General features: G+C 38.5%; 1 protein-coding gene and 1 long non-coding RNA gene across 8 annotated transcripts in view; one reads left to right on the top strand and one right to left on the bottom strand.

Moving 5' to 3' along the window:
- The window catches only part of ZNF385B (zinc finger protein 385B), a 415410-nt gene that overhangs the window by 245071 nt on the left and 147054 nt on the right, over positions 1–23285 (top strand). The gene's annotated exons all lie outside the window — the stretch shown is intronic.
- Positions 1–23285, bottom strand: part of LOC121030768 (uncharacterized) — a 72599-nt gene that overhangs the window by 29320 nt on the left and 19994 nt on the right. For both annotated transcript variants that reach the window (XR_005790403.1, XR_005790404.1), the window contains exon 2: positions 5774–5834. This is a non-coding gene — a long non-coding RNA (uncharacterized LOC121030768). The remainder of the gene's footprint in view (positions 1–5773; positions 5835–23285) is intronic.

Below are 23285 nucleotides of genomic sequence, written 5' to 3'. Positions count from 1 at the left end.
TTTAGATAACTGAAGTTTTTCTTAATTGTAGGCAAAGGTACATGGAAAGTAAATGTGGAAAGCACATATAGAGAGATACCATACTTATATTCTCATTATTTGTTTTTGAAAATGAAAAAAAAAAAAACTGACCAGTAGAAACATCCAATCATGGCATTTGTGAGATACTAAATATGAATGTTATAGGTAGTGGTGTGCTGGTAAATGACTATCTAAAGAAGAATGCCCTGGTTTGTAGTGTTTGCCAGTTTGTATGGTCTAAATACTCCCACTGTGGCTGATTTTAAGATACTGGTGTGACCTCACTGAACGTGGAGTTGGGAAGAGGCATGCACCACCAGCTCTTGTGAGTCTGTGGGACCAGCTGCAGCCCCCTACTCAGAGAGCAGAAAGACAAGCATTAGTTTCTGCAGATTCTCGGTCAGACCCCGACTCTAACATGCACCCTCTGTCCTTGATCAACTTACTTAGTTTTTCTGAGCCTTACTTTCCCCTCTGTAAAAAAGGAGATAGTAATTCCTACTACATCAAGATATAAGGCTTAAATGAGATCACACATGTGATAGACCTAGTATGGTTCCAGTCACACAGTGAGTGATCCTTCATGCTAATATCCTTTCTTCTCTCCAAGTTAAAATAGAAGAAAGAACTCTCACTTTGGTTGGGATGGTCTCAAAATTTCAAAAGAACAGAATGAAGCTGATCATCTTTTTCGAGGGCTTCCTGCCCAGAATTTCTATAATTACTTAAAATTGCAGGTTTTAGGGACTGTCATAAACCTGCCAGAAGCTCACCAAGCTCTAATTTGGTTGGATATTAATAGGTAGACTGGGAAGTTAATGTGATATGATTGTGGCTAGAATAGAACCATCTGTTAAAAGTAGTGGTTTCTGTCCAATGTGATCTGGAACTGCAAATACACAGTAAGAATTAAGTTAGAATTATCTTAGAGTTGACATGGTGGAAAAAAAAAAACTATAACTTACTTATTTTCCCAGGGAATGTTAAGACCCAGCTAAGACGTTTCTGGCATGAATAAGTCTAAGGGTTATGTTCGCAAATTGGAAATATTTCCATTCACAATTTGATTGTTTGAGCAGTTATTAATAATAGTAGCAACGTACTTTCCAGATTCTTTATTTAACTTGGGTTATTAACTACAGTATCAGTTAATGAAAGAAGTGTTTTTTTGCCTTTGTTTCCTGAACAATTTTTTTTCTATGTAGAAATCTAAGATTAAGGTCATCACTGATTAGTCAATAATGATGCAGTTCTCAGAATTACTGAATTAAATGCATATATAAAAATATTCTTTAATTAAAAGCAAGGCTAGAGAGAGAGGGAATTATAAGTCAAGCCCACATTTAGAATCTGAAGACACTAATACTAAAGGCATTTGAAATGTGATTTGCATGTGTGGGTTGATGTGTTCCTACTGGGAATACGACTTGGGGATGTATTTTCTCCTCTCGGGAAGAGTTGCATGACTCAACTCTACATATTTTGGATTTCTGAGCAAATACTTAATGAGATAAGAAGCAGTATGCTATAGCATCCATCTGAAGTTGGCCTAATAGTCTTTGATATTTAAAAGAATAGTTTTCCTTCAGAAAATTAAAACATTTGCCCCTTGGAAATTTGAACTTCCTATTTTCTTAAAACAGTGTTATTTATGCTAACCTTAATTCACTGGGTCATAATAAGGATGCTTTAGGAAATGAAATGGAACAAAATAAGTTAAAAATAGAGTATGTCACAAATAGAAAGGATCAATAGTGTTTTGTAAAACTCATGTTTTAGTTGTGGGTACATATACATTCAAAACTGAAGTAAAATGTATTTCTCATTGAGTCATGATTTTAAAAAATTGAAAATTTTGAAGTGTTTTAAAATATACAATCAAAAGTCCCTGAAAAATAAAATAACTTTCCCTTTGTGCTACATGTCAAAATGATATCTAGATTAACAACTCTTGAAATGTTGTTTTGGACAGAAGCATCCTGGATTTCGAGGGAGTCGTGAGTCTGCCTGGACTTCACTAGGGATGGCAGAGGGGGGACACAGTTTTGGAGATGGACCTTTTGTCTGTTTGATTTTCTTCCTTTCCGAAGTAGGACAGACAGTGCTACTTGGCGTGCCTACATATTCACAAACATCTCAGTTAGATTTCAAGACTCGAGGTCAGAAGTTTTACCTTGTGCTTTCTTACCTTCTCACCCATGAAGTGTCTCCCACACACAATAGAATATGCTTACCATTACAGTTGGTAGTAATCAGAGCTCAAGTTTTCCCTAACATACTATTTGGCCACATTTACTCATATGTTTATATACTTATTCATATACTCTTTCCCACAAAGGATTTAGTGCAGCTTCTGATGTGAATACATAAGAAAATAATGGTTGAATTATAAATAAAAATTACTATAATATATTATAAGTATACACATTTTAGGGATGCCTAGGTAGCTCAGTCAGTTGAGCATCTGACTCTTGATTTTGGCTCAGGTCATGATCCCTGGGCCGTGGGATCTCTTCTTGGGATTGTCTCTGTCCCTCTCCCTCTGCCTCTCCCCTCCTCAAAATAAATAAGTAAATTTTACAAAAGTATATACACACTTTAAAAATAAACAAATACACACATTCAAGAATATTTGTATACACATATACACATACTCTTATATATCTTAAAGGTAAGTAAGGTCAGAGGGAAAAATGTGAATAATCAAGCAATAAGTTCCTTACTCTGAGGCTCATTCTTGTATCTGAACTCCCCAGTAGGCAAAGTAAAATGGAATACATATCAGTTACCAGTTTACTGTTAAAGAAGAGAGACACCTGCAGGAAAAGCAGAGGTTTCCTTATATACACTAGAGACATGACTAAAAGGCATCTCTCACATAAAGTTTCATGTAGGAGACAATCAGTGTCTGAAACTCAAAAATGTCCATACCATCACTCCTGAAGAATTGTGGTAATGGATTTTATTTTTATTATTTGTTACTTCTCCTCCATGGAGTCTGAAGTCTTTCTTAAAAATTTTGTTAATGTTTATTTATTTTTGAGAGGCAGAGAGAGAGCATGAGTGGGAGGGAGGGGCTGAGAGAGGGCAGACACAGAATCTGAAGCAGGCTCCAGTCTCTGAGCTGTCAGCACAGAACCCAACATGGGGCTTGAACTCACAAACCATGAGATCATGACCTGAGCCGAAGTTGCACACTTAACCAACTGAGCACCCAGGCACCCTGAGGCTGAAGACTTTCTGAAAAAACACAGCAAAAGTAAATCTGTAAAAAGACAGAAAATTATGATCCAGTAAGGTAATCTTTTGCCTATTCTAAAATATCACGCAGAACATGTAGAAGAAATCATTTAAACAGTCATCCCCAAATATCACCTATCTCAACCAGATTTTTAACTAAACTGCTTGACAGGGGGTCTAAGATTACATACACCCTCTGGCTAGGGCCTAGATAGATAGGCATTCAGGATTGTTGGTTGCAAACAAATCCATCTGAAAAAGTTATGATTAGGAGATCAGGTCGATATTCTTTGGTGAAAATTGCCAACTTCACCAGGGTTCCTGCCTGATGAACCATTCCACCTCCACACCAAGATGGGTTATTCTGTGACAAAATGTTTCCAAATCTTGAATCCAGAGTATCATCCCACAGCAATTTCAAAATGTGTGGGAATAATTTTTGCTGTACTTTGCTTTGTTTGTTTTTTCCCCATACCACTGCTAATCGCCAGCTTTCATTCACTCTAGGAGTCCCGCTCATATTCTGTTAGAGGGGCCAGGGGGTCTGTACTAGTCTTCAAACAAAAATTGACAAGTTATTTGGGAGTGAATTGGAAAGACAGAGCACCTAGTGTTTGGGGCACCAAACAATCATTAGAATGCTTGGGCACTTAGGAGTTATCTACTTCATATAGCAGTGGAAGAATCACTTCCCCAATTTGAAACTTCGCAGTAAACATTATCTGAAGGAGAGATGGATCACAGAGCTGGGGATATCTAGGGAGCCTCTGGATAGCTCCTGAGAGGAATCACTACAAGATGCCTGTGATTAAACACGGCAATGGGATTGAGGGGTTGGATGCATGGGGGCCTCAGATTAGGTTGAGGCAGCAAAAGAATGCCAAATACCTAGAAGAGAGGAGTAAAGGAAGGTTTATAGGAATTATCAGATAAATTTTACTCCTCATTTACTCTGACAAATGAGAGGTGGGGAGGGCAAGGAAAAGATGATGAAATAGAAGATTCTTGGGCTGGTTCTAGTAAACCTAAGGAGGTTTCATCTTCAGAAAAGCATAAAAATAACTGTCATTCAATTTAAAAAATATGGTTGCATATGAAAGCCCATTTAGAAGGAAACAGAAGTTGTGTAATTTAGGGGTGGTTAACAAGTGAGCATTTTTGAGAAATAAACTTTCTGGCCGTAATTCGTTTTGTAATAATCAGGGAGTTTTAGTTGCTAGCCACAAAACTAACTGGCTGTTTATAGCAGAAAAGAAATGTGTTGAAAAAGCATTGGGGAGGCCCAGAGAATCACAAGGAAGCCTGTAGAACCACGTTTAGGAAAAAGCTAGACACAGAGCCTAGATTCATGTCATGGGATCCATCTAGTAAGTAAGAGAAGGGCTGCTGGTGCCAGTAAGCCCTGGGCACCACAGCTGCATCCTTCCAGGAGACATCTTGCTGGCCCCACCTGCTCCTGGAGATTGGATGTAAAGTGCCGCTCCTGCTGCCCTCTCCAAAATGGCTTCTCCCCATTTCTGCTTCTTGACATCACCAGCTCAAGATTTGGGTGTGGAAGGCACAGGAAGGGGATGAGCTATTTCTAACTGGCTGAGCCTAAGTTATATGTTCTGGCTTAGTCCTTTGGGGCTGTATAACAGGAGTCCATAGACTGGGTAGCTTATAAACAACAGAAACTTCTTTCTCACACTTGTGGAGGCTGGAAGTCTGAGATCAAGGTGCAAGAGTGGTAAGGTTCTGGTGAGAACCCTCTCCTGGGTTGCAGACTGCTGTCTTCGCATTGTATCCTCAAGAGTGGTGAGAGGAAGCAAGCTCTCCTGTGACCCTTAAAAGGGTTCTAATCCCGTTCATGAGAACTCTACTCTCATGACCTCATCTAACCCTGATTACTTCCCAAAGGCCTTACCTGCTAACACCATCACTTTGAAGGATAGGGTTTCACCATATGAATTTTGGAGGGACATAAGCATTCAGTCCATAACAGGCTTTTTTAGTGAGGTGTGGACTTTACCTCCCACCGAGACTAGAAAGGTGCAAATTCTTCAGGGAGACCTAAGGCTCAGCTTCTGGGCACCTCTTTCCCACCCCACCCCCCCAAAACAGGCAACTGCCCACTAAACTTTTCTTTCAAACCTTCATATATTCTTGAGTTCTTGGATTGGTTCTTTAAATTTTCAGGGCACTCTAGAAAAGGCTATCTAATGAGTCTTAATTTTCTGTTCCAGTTTCCGTGCTGAAACTCAGAGCCATTGTATTTGGAGACCTAGTTAAGCCCTGTACATGACAACATTTTGCATGTTGAGTGTTAACATTTTAAGTATCAACATCAAATTTATTCTGTTGTTCGTGCTTATTAATTGAAAACAAATCTAAATTTTTAGGACTTTCCCATGTATATGCCCACTGCAGGCTCCCAGAGAAGCCCCGAAAATAATGATGATAGTGCAGAACTGGCCCTTGCAGGCCCCAGCTATGTAAGCACGTCCCTCTCTTCGCCAGGCACTGTGCTAACCTCTGAGTCCTTGCTACCGCTGCTGTTCTTCCAGAGAGCAGACCAGTCTTCTTTCTGTCTCCTGTTAATTGACAATGCCAGTTATAGAAAATTGTGCCAGACCACACTCCAGTGTGTCAGTTGTACAAGTGGGAAAATAGAAAGATTACCCAGCTAGTTGTGATTTAAAATCCTTATTCCTATATATGTATCTTAAAATGATACAAGGCTCTGAAAACGCAGAACAAGAACATAAATAACTTCTGTAAGGTTCTAAAATGTAGAGTTGGAATCAAAATAACTTTTAGAACCATTCCTGGGAGGATGCTCTCCCAAGACATTCTTTCCCAAATTTAGAAAATCAGGTTTATTTTTAATTTTGGTCTGCTTTTCAGTTATTCCAGCAAGATTTTCTTAAGGATTCTCCAGTGTCATTAGAAGCCACAAAGTATCTGCTGCAAAAAGCTAGATTTCATCTGCCTATCTTCAAAGATAAATCCAGGAAACTCCATGAGCTTAGTGTTTACACCGGCCCAAGTGAGGCTAAAAGATGTAAGGGTGATGGTGCATCTGGTAGTGATGATGCTGAACAAGTTCTGGAGATGGGTTGTTGTGTTACATTTTTATTAATAGCTGCACACCTTGAGATCTGATTCATTCCTATCCATGGGTCTTTGAGACCTTACGAATTTATCTAAATGCTCAGAACCATGCTAATATTTTTTCATTGTATCTCAGCATATTTTGTATTAAGAGAAAACAAGCACATAGATTTTTGACAAGCAAATACTGGCTCAACAATTGTAGCTTGTAGCTTCAAAGTTACTGCTTAATATAACAGTGAAGAAGCTAAAAATACTAAGGCAGTGGTTTCAGTCTTTCTCATGTATAATTTTACAGTTTCTTTAAGATTCAGGGAAGCTAAACTCTCATCATTTTGTCAGATTGAGAGTAACATTTATCATGAATCAAATCTTCCTAACATTTTCATCAGTAGCCTAAAAGAAAATGGTAGGTTTCATTTTATTTCCAAAGTGATTCTTGGATTTTCAGGTTGCACTGAAAAGTGAGATGGAGAGGATGAATTGGAGATGATCCATTATCACCAAAGCACAATCCAAAGGGGAAACTGAGAAGAAAAGCTCTATGTGAAGTTCTATTCCGTTGTTGCCCTTTCCCTAGACCTGCTACACTCCATTCCTCTTCCTTGGAAGGAAGTAAAGGAAGGAAGGTGAGGAGAAAGGGAAGTGGCCATAGTGTGATGGAACCAGCTTTGCTGACTTGAGTCAGCCAGTTTTGTGCATCTCTTCCCAAACTTACATTAAGTAATTTGTTGATACCTTAAAATCAGCCACGTTGGAAATATTTACACCATAGAAATTGATGAGGTATAAATGAGGGGCTCCCTTCCCCCATCCCCCTGTCAGAGTATGTTGCTAAGATATATTATTAGCATTCCACTGATAACCTGCTGTTGAAAGGAACATTGTGTATCACAGCCTTACCATTATTATCACTTCCTGATTATGACCTGTCAGTATAGGTAAAATTTCTAAAGACCTTGACTATAGTCTGCCTTATCCCAACCTTTGTGTAGTAAAGATGAAGAGTTGAAATAATGTGCTCTCTATTTAAGTTACTCATGATGCATTTGTTTCTTGTGCAATTTTACCTTCTTAGACTTCTCAATGCATTGTTAGTATTCTTTTCACGCTCCCCTTTCCTTTTTTTTTAACCCCTTCTCTATTATCCTTTCCTGATTACTTAGTCTTCTCAGTGTGACTCTGACATTTTATGAAGAAGTATTCGTATGCACACTGCCTGATTAGTATGATCCAGGCATCAAAAAGTATTATAGACTCAATTCAGCAAACACTAATTGAATATTTCCTCTGCCTAAGTCATTATGCCAGAGAAAATAAGACACAGTATGTAGTCCCAAGCAAAATAAAATCTAGGGAGAAAACCAGACATGTACACAACTAAGACTAATGTAAAGCACAATGTGAAAGTTGTATTAGAAAAAGTAAGGAAGAATGCAAGCTGGACCACAGAGACCAGAGGGTTATTTCTGACTGTAGCAATTAGAAATTAGAGAAGACTTCATGAAAATGGAGCCATCTCAACTAAGTCTTACAGAATTGGTATGCATATGAAAGTTCAACTCTATTTATAGTTTTTATGACTAGATGACTGTAAAGTTCCCATTAAAGTAGTTTGAGCTAATTCATATTGTTTACTAATCTGTCAAAATTAGCTTATCATGATGGGAGTTAGGGTAATTTTGCAAAAATAAGATTTTAGCATCATAAATCTATAGAATTGTTACTAGATTCACAGATGCCAGTGCAGAAGTTGCATTCTGCTCATCTTTGTACAATTTATGGTTTAATCTCAGGGCACTATTTATAAAAGGTCCTTAATGAAAACTTCCAAATAATATGTCAGGCACTTTTGTATATATGATATCATCAAAGACAAAAACGAGACAACAAGGAAATCAATTTTATTAAGGCTCTTGCCATAGGGAGAGCACCCCAGATCTGAAGACCAGAGTGTGTCTCTACAGAGTGGTTTCTCTTGTCTTTTATAAGAAGGACTAGACAGGTTACGGGTGGGAGGATTCACAGTTGAGATTTTGCAACCAGGGAAAATCTAACCTGGTTAGGTGAACAAGAAATGTTTATCTCTGTGTCTAGAGAATTTCAAAGGGAAAACAGTTCTTTTTTTTATTTTTTTTATTAATGTTTTATTTATTTTTGAGGGAGAGAGAGACAGACCGCCAGCAGGGGAGGGGAAGAGAGAGAGGGAGACACAGAATCTGAAGCAGATTCCAGGCTCTGAGCTGTGAGCACAGAGCCTAACACGGGGCTCAACCCACGAACTGTGAAATCATGACCTGAGCCGAAGTCAGACCCTTAACTGACTGTACCACCCAAGTGCCCCCAAAGGGAAAACAGTTCTAATTTTTGCTAATCATTCATGAGACACAGAACAGGAAGTTGAGTAGTCAGTATCTAAACCTAACAGTTACCCTGAAATATACTATTAGAATTTTTTAAATTTCTTTTTAAAAAATCAGAAACTGACAATCAGAGAAGTTGAGACACTTGCCAAGGCCACATAGCTAGTAAATAACAGAACTGGAATTTTATCCCATATCTTTCTGGCTCCAGTGTCTTTTTATTATGCCACAATATGTCACATCGTACTGACTGAATACTTAATAATAGTTTTTAAGGTTAATGGAACTTTGATTCATTTTTTATGTGTATATTTCATACACACTACCTAGTTTGGAGAGAATAACCTTCAAAGAACCAGGTCTAATATTTACAATTGGCGGAAATCTATTTACAGGCTGGTTTACAGTGAGCGTATACCTCCTTCTCTATAAATAAATCTATCTTTCAACTGAATGACTAGAGAAAAATTTAGAATTGAATCCTAGTGTCTTAATAGTAATTGTTCTTGCTACAAATCAATGTGGTATCGTGTTGCTATTTCATCTGTATTCTGTGGGGCTGTAGAGGTTTGCAGGAGATGCTTCCAGATCCTCACAGGGGTTCTTAGCAGAGTCAGGAGGACAGGACAGAAATCAGGCAAAACTTGGTTACCCAACTTCTGCCAGAACTTTTGGGGTACATGTTGAACATCACAGTAGAAAAGGGGTCACTAAAGAAGGTAGTAAAAGAGTGAAAACCATTCACCTAATAGAAGAAATCATTTAGGTAAACCAAATGCTGAGTATGTTTTGCTCCTGGAAGCCTGTGAGTCCCTGAGTTTATTGGCTGTTGCCAGCTTTGTGGGGACCCTTGCTGTGCTTTTGATATTCACAGCAATGCAATGCTGAGATGCACCTGAAAAGTTCACCTACACGGCAGGGGGATCTAACCTGGTTGGCCTGAATCATTTGGCATCTCTTCCACACTCAAATTACTGTGGTAATTATAGGTATGAGGTGATAATTTGTGGTTCAGTTTTGTTCTGGGGTCCAGTCATCCAGTTCTTTTTTTTTTTTAATTATGTTTTACTTTTATAATATTGTGTTAGTAAACACCCCAGGCACTCTTTCACAGCAGTTGTGTGATACATTCTCTGAGCTTTGAAGCAAAAATTTAGTGTAAAACAAAACCCTCCACCCTTCTGGCTGGGCTACTTTCCTAAGCATGGTAACTGTGTCTACTCTAAGTGGAAGGGAAGAATAAGCAGGTTACAATTAGCATCTGGGGGCTGCTGAAGGCAAGGTATGTAGGGGTGCTTTGTCATTGCTGGCCCTGGGAGTGTAGACTTTTTATGGGCAAGAAAACCAAGTCCAGTGCTTTCCTGCTTCTCCTTGGTCTCTTATTCAGGAATAACATGGCTGTGCCTGCCCCCCGCCCCCCCCCCCACAATTCCCATGCCCAGAGAAGCTCAGGCAATGAAAGGAGATACTATCAGTTTTTATTCCCTGTATCTCCCGGTTTTAGGGGAAGAGTGCCATGGTCAGAAGAAGATAGCAAAATTAAAAGTAATAAGACAAATCAGCCAGAAGATACTAGAAAATAATAGCAAATGAATTGAACTGGGGCACCTGGGTGGCTCAGTCAGTTGAGCATCCGACTTCAGCTCAGGTCATGATCTCATGGTTTGTGGGTTCGAGCCCTGCATTGGGCTCTATGCTGGCAGCTCAGAGCCTGGAGCCTGCATTTGATTCCCTCTCTCTGTGCCCCTCCCCTGCTCATTCTCTCTCTCTCTCTCTCTCTCTCTCTCTCTCTCTCTCTTTCTCCCATCTACCCCTCTCCCCCTCTCAAAAAACAAAACAAAACACAAAAACAAAAATCTATCATCATCAGTAAACTGGTGGTGAGTCTTTTAAGGCAAGAGTTAAACATTTCTTTGATTCTTCATGATAAGTTTCTCTGAAATTTAGTAAGCATGAGAGTGGTCACTTCCTCAGGCTGGAATTGGCAAATCTGAGTACTATCTGAGTACTCAGTGTGTAGGAGGAAGAAAAGAAAGAGACAGAAAAGTGTGACTGGAGGGTTCCTAGCATAGCTAGTACTAACTCTCCTCCCCTTCTAGGGGGACTGAGTTCTCAAGATTCCTATGAATAGATTCTTTTAAAGAAGTTCTCAGAGTGAATTTTCTGAGCTAGCAGTCAGCATCACCTGGGAACCTGTGATGGGAACCTTAGAAATGGCAATTCTGAGGCCGCATGCTAGGCCTGCTAAACCAGAAACTGAGGTGGAACCAGCAAGCTGTGTTTGAATAAGCCCTTGTCTTACTCCATTTGGGCTGCTATAAAGGAAATACCACAAACCGGGTGGCTTACAAACAAAAGAAATTTATGTCTCCCAATTTTAGAGGTGGGGAGATTTGGTGTCTGGGGAGGACCCACTTCCTCACAGACTAGTCTCACAAGACAGAAGGGATGAGGGAGCTCTCCGGGGTCTTTTTATCAGGGCACTAATCCCGTTAGTGAGGGCTCCATCCTCATGACCTAATCCCCTCCCCAAAGCCCCACCTCCCAATACCATCACCGTAGGGGCTAGGATTTCAAAATATGGATTTGTTGGGGGGACACAACATTCAATCTATAGCAAACCCCCAGGTGATTCTTGTGCATGGTAAAATCTGAAAAACACTGCTTTAAAGTATTTGTTTCCAATATAAAAGTGCTTCAGAAAGTACAAAGTTGACCAGTTTCTCTCCTAAACTCCTATTGTCAATGTTTTACAATTGTCTGATTAAATCTAGGAAAAACAAAATCCCAGTCAAGTGCTAAGCTTTTGACTGACGCATATGAATCTCTCTTTGAAAAAGAGCAGCATAGCTAGGCTCTGGACCTGACAAGCAGCAGCTACGGGCAAGTCCTCGTCAGGCACAGAATCGGTCCCTGCCCTTGATGCACAAACCTGGAAATGATTTTTTTTTTTAATGTTTACTTATTTTTGAGACAGAGAGAGACAGAGCACAAGCAGGAGAGGGGCAGAGAGAGAAGGAGACACAGAATCCAAAGCAGGCTCCAGGCTCCAACTGACAGCACAAAGCCCGAGACGGGGCTTGAACTCAGGAACCGTGAAATCATGACCTGAGCCGAAGTCAGACGCTCAACTGACTGAGTCACCCAGGCGCCCCAGAAATGATATTTTTTTTAATTGGTGCTTAATCTGAGGCTCAGAAGTGTTCTGTTTAACAGAGTTTCAGAAACCCAAATCACTAATTATGTCCAAGATGAAAAAAAAAAAAAAATAGCTGGTGATGTTGAACTTTAATTCTAAGATAATTTAGCAAATATTTGTTAAATGTAGTGATAATCGGCATTTGCCACCTTTTGGAGTCAAATAAATATGGCAGAGGTAACAGACACCAAACTTAAAGGGGAAAAGTGGAAACATGAAGGCTTTGGGCACTGAATGGAAAAAAATCTAAGATCTGGCTTTTTGTCAAGAGGAAGGAAAGTGAGAGTCATGGCAAGAGACCAGAGTCAGATGAGAAGGTGGAAGCCGGGGATGAGGCCGAAGAGTTATTATCCATGAAGTGGGACGTCTTCTACTTAGAATCATAGCCAGTTTTTTTTTTTATATGAGATTTATTGTCAAATTGGTTTCCATACAACACCCAGTGCTCATCCCAACAAGTGCCCTCCTCAATACCCATCACCCACCCCCCATCAACCCTCAGTTTGTTCTCAGTTTTTAAGAGTCTCTTATGGTTTGGCTCCCTCCCTCTCTAATCTCTTTTTTTTCTTTTCCTTCCCCTCCCCCATGGTCTTCTGTTAAGTTTCTCAGGATCCACATAAGAGTGAAAATATATGGTATCTGTCTTTCTCTGTATGACTTATTTCGCTTAGCATAACACTCTCCAGTTCCATCCACGTTGCTACAAAAGGCCATATTTCATTCTTTCTCATTGTCATGTATTATTCCATTGTGTATAGAAACCACAATTTCTTTATCCGTTCATCAGTTGGTGGACATTTAGGCTATTTCCATAATTTGGCTATTGTTGGAAGTGCTGCTCATAGCCAGTTTTTTAAAGCATTACAAGATAAATGGATTGATTGATCAGTATGTGGCTCATAGAAAACAGAGCTAAGAATAGCCATAAAACATAGTGCCAGAAATAACCATAAAACATAGATGTCCTCATGCTACTAATAGCGGACATTTTGAATTCTCATTATGTGCTAAGCACTATACCAAGTACTCATATGATTCTCACAAAAACCCCTGTGAAATAGACTCTATTATTACTATCTCTGCTTATGAGATGGGGAAACTGAAGCTTTGGGGAGGAAAATGACATGGTTCATAAGAGCCTCTAGGATTTGAACCCAGGAGTCCTATGCAGGCATCTAAGCTTTTCACCATTCTGTTATAAATAATGTAAAGAAAATATATCATTCCCTCAAGTTCTCTGGTCACCAACGTGATTTTATGCTCTTCTGTCTGCTTTTATTCTTTTAAAATAATTGCCTTGTTATTTTCTGATTATAAAAGTAATGTATGACATCACAACCAACTCAAAAAAATGCCTAAAGTGTATAGATTTTGAAGATCATTCTCAATCCCATCACCCAGAGATAACTGATGTTAACATAAGCTATACTTTATTCTATGGTTGTCGTACTTGGTGCCTCAGAACTGTCTGGTGTGCCCTTTAAGAGGCAATTGGCCCTGAGTCAAACGCTGATTCACTAGTTTTGGGTGGGACCAAGGCTTATGTATTTTTAATAAGTACCTCTCCTGTGGTACTATATACAGTCCAAACTCAGTTCTAAAAACTGTTCTATACCTTATATTTTCAAATACCCCTATGTAGGGCATCTTTTATTCAGGTTATCTCCAGGTTCTTGAGTACTTTAATATTCTCATCAATACTACCTTTTATAGACAGGAGAATGTCTAATAAAGATGTGGTTCTCACACTTTAGCATACCTTGTAATCACCTAGAGGACTTGTTAAAACACAGCCTACAGAGTTTCTGATTTAATGGGCCTGGGATGGGACCTCCAGAGAAGCAGAACCAATCGTGTATATAAAGAGAGAGAGACACGAGGAGTTTTATAATAGGAAGTATCTCACATGGTTATGGAGGCTGAGAAGTACCATAACCTGCTGTCTACAGCTGGAGAAGTAGGGAAGCCAATGATACAGTTCAGTCCAAATCCGGAGATCCAAGAACTAGAATTCCAATGTCCAAGGGCCAAAGATGGATGTCTCAGCTCAAGGAGAGAGAATTCACCTTTCTTCCATTTTTTCATCTATGTGGGTCCTCAACAGATTAGATTATACCCCCCACATTGGTGAGGGCAGATCTTCTTTACTCAGTCTACTGACTCAAATGCTAATCTCTTCCAGAAACACCCTCAACAGATACACCCAGAAATCACCTTTTGCCAGCTAACTGGCTGGTGAACCATCACAGGGCACAACAAGTTGCATTTATAATAAGTTGGTGAGTGATGCCAATGCAACTGGTAGAAGGACCATACTTTGAGAAGTACTGCAGTCACCCTCCAAATGAGACTTCCTGGTAGAAACGATTCTTGTTGTCCTTGAACATTCCCTCAAATCCAAGGGCAAGAGCCTGACCTTGATGTAATCATTTAGAAACAAATTCTGTAACAGATAGTAGCATGGTTCATATCCCGCCTCCTTCAGGAACTCCACATGTGAAAACTCTATTCAGCTGTTTCCATGTCTCTATGACAACAGTAAAAGCGTACCAAGAAAAGAATGGCTAGTGATGTTGTCAGAAAAAAAAAAAAAAAAAAAAAAAAAAAAAATCTTTAATGTCCAAATGGTTGTTGGTAGCAATGGAAGTTACAGTGGGGCAAGGTCAGTTACATCCAATAATAGGCATAACACCTATCACAGAAGTCTAATGTGTGACATTTCTTAAGTAGGACAAATACCAGAAGAGGATGTTGATGCTACTGGCAGTTTTTATGAATTATACATGATATACTATTTTAAAATTCAGAGGAAAACTGCCATTTACCCTCCATAGTAAAAGGTATTCTATGAAAAGTGAAGTGCTGGGTGAGTAAACAGAAGATGCTACCAATATAATGGATCTTAAGCACACTTCTCGTTGTTCTGTAGTACCTGACGGAAGACAATCAGGCTTTGAAAAGGAAGGTTGACCTCTGGAAATCTTCCTGAACTTGGTACCTCAGTACTGTCCATCTGTGCTTCCAAATCACAAATCAATTCTCACATTTAACTGGCTTTTGGCTTTACCCCTTGATGCTGGGGTAATATAAGTATATGGCTACATTTTGGTATTCAACATTGTCTTAGTCTCTTCATGCTGCTACAAGAGAATAGCACACACTGAGTGGCTTATAACAGAAATTTATTTCTCACAGTTCTAGAAACTGGGAAATCCAAGACCAAGGCATCAAAATATTTGGTTTCTGGTGAGGGCCTTGCTTCCTAGATGGCTGTCTTTTTGTATGACCTCACACAGTGGAAGGAGCAAGGGATCTCTCTGGGGTCCTTTTATAAAGGCACTAATTCTATTCATGAGGGTTCCACCTCCATGACCTAATCAGGTCCCAAAGGCCCCACATCCTAATATCATTACTTTGAGGGTTAGAATATCAGCATATGCATTCTGGAGAAGGGAGACATAAGCTTTCTGTCCATCACAAACATTTATTTGTCAGTCACCAGAAATGTAGAAATCCCACCGCCAGACAATGCAGTTCACACTAGAATTTTGGATGTTAAAATTAGACATTTTGACCATGACTGAAGTCCTGTAGGGGGAATTTATTCATTTATTACTCAGTCAACAAATAGCTATTGTGTACTTTCCTACATTCCAAGCATTATTATAGAATCGGAGGAGAGAACAGTGAAAACTTTCTCTATAGAAAGACAAGTCTTGACCCTCAAGGAGCTTACACTGTCATGGTGATGAGTTTTGTCTTATTTTATATCTTCAGGAACCTTGCTAGGTAAAGGATCAGCAGTATAGATATCACTTGGGAAGTTGTTAGAAATGCAGACTCTTAGGCTCCATCCCGGATCTCCTGACACAGAACGTGTATTTCATTTTACAAAATCCCTGAGTGATTTGTATCCACATTAAATTCTGAGAAGCACTGCTCTAAACAAGAACCAGAGCCTGAGGCAAAGATTACAGTTCTGATTTTATTTGAGAGCGCAAGCCCCAGACAGTCCGAATAAAGGAAAAAGGGTTGGCAGGCAAGGGAAGCTGCAGAGATGAGATCCTGTGCTGGCTCCTATGTCAAAATGAATCTGGAAGGAGCACAACAGCTCAGCCAGCAAGTGGGTTTGCTGGGCACGTGGGACTACTTCTCCAGATAGCTTGTGGGGAAGGTTCACACCGGCTCCCTCCTGACTCCTGCTTTCTGCTGACTGAGGTTCACACCAGTGGGAGGTACCACCCCTACACTTCTGAATTCCAGTATCCAAATCTGAAAGTGGAGGGGTGGGTGCAGACCAAGAGAGAGAAAAAGAAGGGAGAAGTTAAGGGTTTCTGAGAAGACACACAAAGTTGATTCTCGATGTACATTGAAAATTCCATCCAGATAAGTTAGTAGAAGTGAGTAGAAATGGCATATCTCTGTCAGTCACCAGAAGCACAACCCCCCTGCCCGACAAGGTAATTCACCCTAGAATTTCAAGTGTTAAATTTTGAGGTCATAACGAGGAGTTAGTGAAGTCTTTTTTAACATTCACTTGTCACTTCATCACTCCCTGATTTATGACCTACTGTTCCTTTTACCGCACTCAGGGTTTCCACACGCCTATGATTCTGTTAGCTCCTCCCATCTCTAGACTCCTACACTTTCTTATCCACATTTAATAATACCTGTGGTTCATTTCTCATTACTTTGTGAATCTCACATATCCAGACCCATCTCTCCTCACCCAGTATACTGGCACATACCACGCACATGTCTGCTTTAATGTCCTATGCCCATACCCTCATCCTTGAACAAGCCAGAAACCAAATGCAGATAGGACCAGACAATCTGGGTTACTAAATCTAGCTAAGCAAATCGTAAGAGGTAGAAACCACAGATCCCAGAGTGAGGCAGGGTCCAAGTGCCAGCAAATACTGTTGCACATTCTCTCCTAGAGTATTCCCTGTATGAGAAATTCTCATTCAGGTCATCCACATTTCACTGTCTGGAATCTATGGAAATTAAGAAAAGGCGACCAACACCTAAAAATCACAAGTAGTTATCCCCAAGTGATGGAAATAGATTTTCATTTTCGTTTTTATCATACCCTATGCTTTTCAAAATTTCTATGATGAAGCTATACTGCTTTTATAATGAGAGAGAAACTCAATTATTATTTTTAAAATGCTATGTTTTGTCAAGGAAACTCTGTTAAAAACAGAATGAAGAAAAACCAGAATGACATGGTAGTCATTAAATTTTAACTTATTTGCATATTTTATAGACACTCAGTAAATCTTCCTTAACTCCAGTCTAGAATTTAGAAAACTCTAGATTTCTACGGCTCTCAAAACATAAAGGAGATAATCTTTTTTCAGAGCAAAAGAGAAGAAACATATGAAGAAGCAGAAAGAAGAAACCGTACTTTCTGAAGGCAACACCATACTGCCAAATGTCTAAGAAGGCATTTCGAGAATGTCTGTGATTCCCATGTGCTGGTGAAACACAACCACTCTGCTTTCCAGCCCTAGTAACGAGAAGGGCCTCTAAAAGTGTCAATGCGTGATACTGGTCAGCCCTAAACTTTGGACACCTTTTAAGGAGGTGCTCAGTGTCACATACACTTACCTTTTTAATTTGCCGATGAATAAGGAGGGTCCTTTTCAAACTCTTATTTCAAATTCTAATCTCAATCTATGTGCTCCACAGGTAGCAGAAACATGTTTCCCACTAGTAATCACTTCATCAACTCTGATCAACATGTCAGAGGTAATTTTGTATACATTTTAAAAGACATGGTTTGTTTATTCCTACAAATGTGTTGACTGCCAACTGCTACTTGTGCTTCTTAAGCTATTACCAAAAAAAAAATCATCATAATCTCTACTCAGATTTACAAAATAATGGATTCTTATTTTCCGAAGGTGGTTTGTAAATCAGTCCAGAATTCATCGGTACTGGGAAGCCCTCCTCACCTAGATATTAATGTTCTCTTCAGAATATTTCATAGATTTCAGGCCTGTGAAAACCCTCTAAAACCCCTGTGTTAGAAGAAGGAAAGTTGACTTTCTTGTTGTTTGCTATCCTGATTTACTGGGACAGTGGAGGCCTCACGCCCCTAATAGCACTGATGTTTGCTAGGTAGAACCAGTTAATTCATTCAAGAACACTGTACTTAAGGACATGAAATAGTAACAACCATTTGGACTCCCTGTAATTATGAAGTTCATTTGAGAATGTGAAGATAAATGTATCTTAAGGAGTAAGGATCCTTGACCATTCACTCCTCACATTGAACCACATCACTCAGTAAGAATTCATATAGCTCCCACACACGTTTTATAAGTATTGGGATCTGTTGTCACCCTGTTTGTTAAATAATGGTGCATCATATCTACTTTGGTGATCCAGGATGAATGACTGCTTTTAGGTCCCACCTTTGTGACCCACAAATACACTTTAAATCCAAGACCATGTGTTGGTCTCTTTCATAACACAAACAAACAAAAACAAGCATACTGATTATTAACAATTGATTATTCCCATGAAATTTTCAGTTGTTTCATGTTTAGAAAATAACTCCTCAAGTGGTGGATAAGTTGGGTTGGTTTATAAGCCGGAGAATATGACATAAGTGAAATAGCACAGGAAGCCTTGTGCCTTGATGTCCTCTGTTTTAATCAGAAAATGTTTTTAGTCAGGCTAGAATGGTGAGTAGCATGTAATAGAATTAAAAGATTTATATATTTAAAAAAACTATTACCTAACATTTTAACATGTCAAAATATATTGCCAAATGCATTTTGAAAAGCATACTGTATATTTAAAACATGCTTCTATTAGGTACTCAAAATCCTTGAAATGTGGAAAGGGCTTCTTATATTAAAGATATAAGATATACTGTTTCAACAGATATGGAGCCAGAAACAAAGTAACATTATATAAGTACTTCTTGAAATACGCAATGTGGAAAACGAATCACTTCACAATTATGTACCTTGTATAAAAAGAAAATACTATTCCTTTGTGCTACTGAATATAAAATGTTTTGGGATTCAGCTAAAAGGTGTGTGTAGGCACAGTGATGTTTTACAATTTTAAATGTTATAGTCTGGAAATATGATTTGAGAAGGTCCCTCCAGAAACCACTTTGACAAGGATAGTATTTATAAGCAGGCAAGAAAGTTTCCTCAAAAACAAATTTGATGTTTTCCTTTGCAACAAATTAAAATCTGTATAGAATAAGCCCTATAATATAGTTATGAATGTTTACCATATGCAAAAATATTTACTTTGGAAAAGCCTCGCCAAATATTAAGACCTACTGGTTATATTATTTGCATTTGAATTTGTATGATGAGCAGAATTCAATAAAGATTACCAATGTAAATATTTTTAAATATTACAAGGCTGATGGAAGTTCTAAGTTCCAACTACAGTCTCCTCTTGCAAGTTAACTCAGAAGTTCTAGATAATAAGACCATTCTTTTACTGGGATAGAATTATTTTTATTATTTCTTCTTACGTCCATCCCTTCTTGAGATCACTCCTTTTTTTCTAATTATCATTAGCTCTCTCTTAGGAATCCACTTTTAAAAAAATTTTTTTTACATCATTTTTTATAGTCTGTCCTATACTTTTTGAGTTTGGGGCTTTTTTTTTTTTTTTAAACCTCTGACAGTTTTTCCAGTTGGCTTTTAAACATATTGAGGGCAGAGTCTCTATGAGCTCATTGTGATATCTCCCACAGTGCCAGTCCTTAAAGGCAGCTTTCGATTAACACGTTTTAAATGGGGGCACCTGGGTGGCTCAGTTGACTAAGTGTCTGGCTCTTGGTTTTGGCTCAGGTCATGATCTCACAAACAGTGGGTTTGAGCTCCACATTGGGCTCTGCACTGACAGTGCATAGCCTGCTTAGGATCCTCTCTCCCTCTCTCAGCCCCTCCCGCATGCACTCACGTGTTCTCTCTCTCTCTCTCTCTCTCTCTCTCTCTCTCTCTCTCTCTGTTTCTTGCTTGATGTCCAAATAAACTTTTTTTTTAATGCTGTAAATGGACTCAGCTTTAAAACTGATCACAAATTACCACAGAGGCAATTTCTGAAGGGAGACTTGCATTCAACTTCTGATAAATATTGGTGTCTACTGTAGCCTTTTTTTCTTTCCTGTAAAAAGAGAATTATTATATTTCATGTGGGAAGGGAACATGGAGGAAGTACCAGACTAAAGAACTAACGGAACTCTAGTTACAGCTTCATTGGTGACTAACCCTGTGAGCTTTTCTAAGTAACCAAATGCTGTCCACCTGCCTTTATCAAGGTGCAATTGGAGGTACTATTTCCTTGGCCTGCTTCATAGACTTGCTGCTACAGTCACATGAAGTAATGTATGAGATAGCACTCTGAGTTGTATGAAGTACGATAAAAATGCACATATGATTGTGCTGTGCCTTTACCATGATACCTTGAATGTTATAAGAGAATACTCTTGTTCTAAGGTCCTTGGCCATTGCTTTGTTGTTGGGACTGAAAATAATTTCTTTTGAGAAACTGAGATCCTGGAAACCCTATTTTAAAAGATCCAAGCTTTAATAATGCTTATACTCTGAACTAGACCCCAGTATAACCAAACTATTGTTTGGGACTGCCTTGGAAGACTGTACTAACATGAGCTAACATACATTGAGTGTGTGTACTTTGCTAAAAACTAGGCACATGTCTCATTTGATCCTCGATACCTTCCTATAAAAGGTAGGCAGTGTTATTATCCTCACTTTGCAGGTGAGAAAATTGTGCCTTAAATAGGGTCATGTGTCTAAGGCCCCACAAATCAAAAGGGGCAGAGCTCAACTTGAATCCACATTTCTCTTACTCCAGCACCAATGCCCATGTCTTCTGTTCTGCCCTGGCAATACTTATTAACTAAAGCTGAATCATTTTTCTAGCAATCCAAATCCATGAGGAAGAAAATTAAATATAATAATCACATTGTTTAATCCCAAATTGGCTTGAAGTTGCATATGGAATCACATTGATCTTTTGAGGTGGTCAAGAAAATTTTAGCATATTTGCACATAAAGAGTTTTTTTTAAATACTAAATCAGGGGCGCCTGGGTGGCGCAGTCGGTTAAGCGTCTGACTTCAGCCAGGTCACGATCTCGCAGTCCGTGAGTTCGAGCCCTGCGTCGGGCTCTGGGCTGATGGCTCAGAGCCTGGAGCCTGTTTCCGATTCTGTGTCTCCCTCTCTCTCTGTCCCTCCCCCGCTCATGCTCTGTCTCTCTCTGTTCCAAAAATAAATAAACGTTGAAAAAAAAATTTTAAACAAAAAATAAAAAAAATAAATAAAATAAAATACTAAATCAATGAAAACCAAATGTCACAATACATTTAAAAATTTTTTTAATTATTATTTATTTTTTGAGACAGAGAGAAAGAGTGCAAGCAGGGGTGGGGCAGAGAGAGAGGGAGACACAGAATCTGAAGAAGGCTCCAGCCTCTGAGCTGTCAGCACAGAGCCTGATGCGGGGCTCGAACCCATGAATGGTGTGATCATGACCTAAGCTGAAGTCAGATGCCCCACCGACAGTCACCCAGGCGCCCTTCAGAATACATTTTTTAATGAGTTATTACTTAAGACATGTTTGTTGGCAATGCATGAATTTTCCAAATATGTAATTTATGTTAAAATGTCAGGATTTTGTCCTCTAATGTAATATTTGAATTATGATAACTTCCATTTAAAAAATAACAATCCTCTAGTTGCAAAATCATTCTGGTTTTTAAAACTTTCATTTGTTGGCAATTATAATTAGATAGGCTAGTAAAGAAACAAATTCTGACATAATATTCAAAAATGCAGTTCCAATTTGGCAGTCTCAGGTGATTTGCTGAGCAGAATGTTTGTAATTATTTTAACAATTTTTTTTTTTAAAAGAAAAGCTTGCATGTTATATTTTGGTTAATAAAACTCTGAACCTATAATTTTTCAGTAAAAATTACTGAAAAATTACACTTACTTAAAGGTAAGTGTACAAATATAGTCTGCTCCTAATTGCACAGTTTATTAGTGGGAAGTTTTAAGTATTACATAAATATCTTCTCAGGGTATTTTTCTAATTAAGTCTCAGGCAGTTTACAGAATAACTACTTCTAGAGTGAGTCTAAGCAATAAGCCAGTGGTCAAGTAATCCTGAAAATCCTGATACACCATACTTGTTATGCTATATTTCTTTTTTTTTTTTTTTTTTTTTTTTTTGGTAAAACCTACTATAGAGAGGCATTCAGTTTCATTTGATGCTACATATTTTTTTATACATCTCCCATCAATGTGATGAGAATTGTAGGTTAGTCACTAAGTAGTAAAAGTGCAATCATTTTCATCCTGCCCATGAATCCTCTTTCTGGTTGACTCTTTGGATCTTGTCATAGTAAAAGGTACAATAAATCATCATTTTAAATGGAGAAATAGATCATACAAAAGCAAATTGTCCTAATGACATGTTTGGGGAAAAGATGTTTAAAAATGAAACATTTCCCTTTGATCATGTCATTTTAGTGTAACAATATCACCAGGTCTATTGAGTTTAAGGGACCTTGTAGCTATTGATACCAGGAATATTTGTAACAGGGGTATGATAATTAACACAGAAGTTCAAGTAACTCAGAACCATGCATATCTCTCATAGCTGTGTCCTAATTTCAAGTGGTAAATGTGAGTTTGATAGTAAAAGATTCTCAAATCACTTGGGTACAAAGTAAAATTTGTTTTTTATATCAGGTTCTATTTTTTACATACCAGAGCTTTAAAAAAAAATAGAATCAGCAACACAAAACTGCAAAATTGTTATCATACTTAGATTTAGAAACTTTATATACTAGTTACTATTATGTCAAAAGTCAGAAAAATTATTTATTCCACACCTGTTATCTAGTTTCATAAAGCATAAAATTGATAATCCTATATTGTAACTAAGAATTTTATACATGAAATGAATATTTTATTATTGCTTTGGGATATTTTCAGAATATGCTCAGTGAACTTCAAAATCTCTTGTCCTTGCTTCACCCAGCCCAAAACACTGACTCCTCCCTTAGCATAAAGCTATCAAATGAGCTGGCAGCATCCCCAAACCTAAATGTAGTTTCTGGATGTTGCTGAAGAACTACACCCAGAGTCTCTAATGCTTTCAAAGGATTGTAAGAATATGCAGTTTCGTCTTGTATATTCAAAGAAAATGGTGCTGCCTGGGATACCCAAATGGGTTATCTGCCTTCATTCATCCAAGAATGAAATGGCCTATGTGTTTATAATACCACTTTAATCTTGTCTTTTTTTTTCTTTTGAGAAAACTTTTGAGAAACTCAGCTGAACTTCATTTCCTTCTCCA

Source organism: Herpailurus yagouaroundi, unplaced genomic scaffold (assembly GCF_014898765.1).
Source record: "Herpailurus yagouaroundi ecotype Mexico unplaced genomic scaffold, PumYag 140, whole genome shotgun sequence".
NCBI classification, from domain to species: domain Eukaryota; kingdom Metazoa; phylum Chordata; class Mammalia; order Carnivora; family Felidae; genus Herpailurus; species Herpailurus yagouaroundi.
The sequence above is the reverse complement of the archived record's forward strand: the minus strand, read 5'-3'. Positions and strand labels throughout refer to the sequence as shown.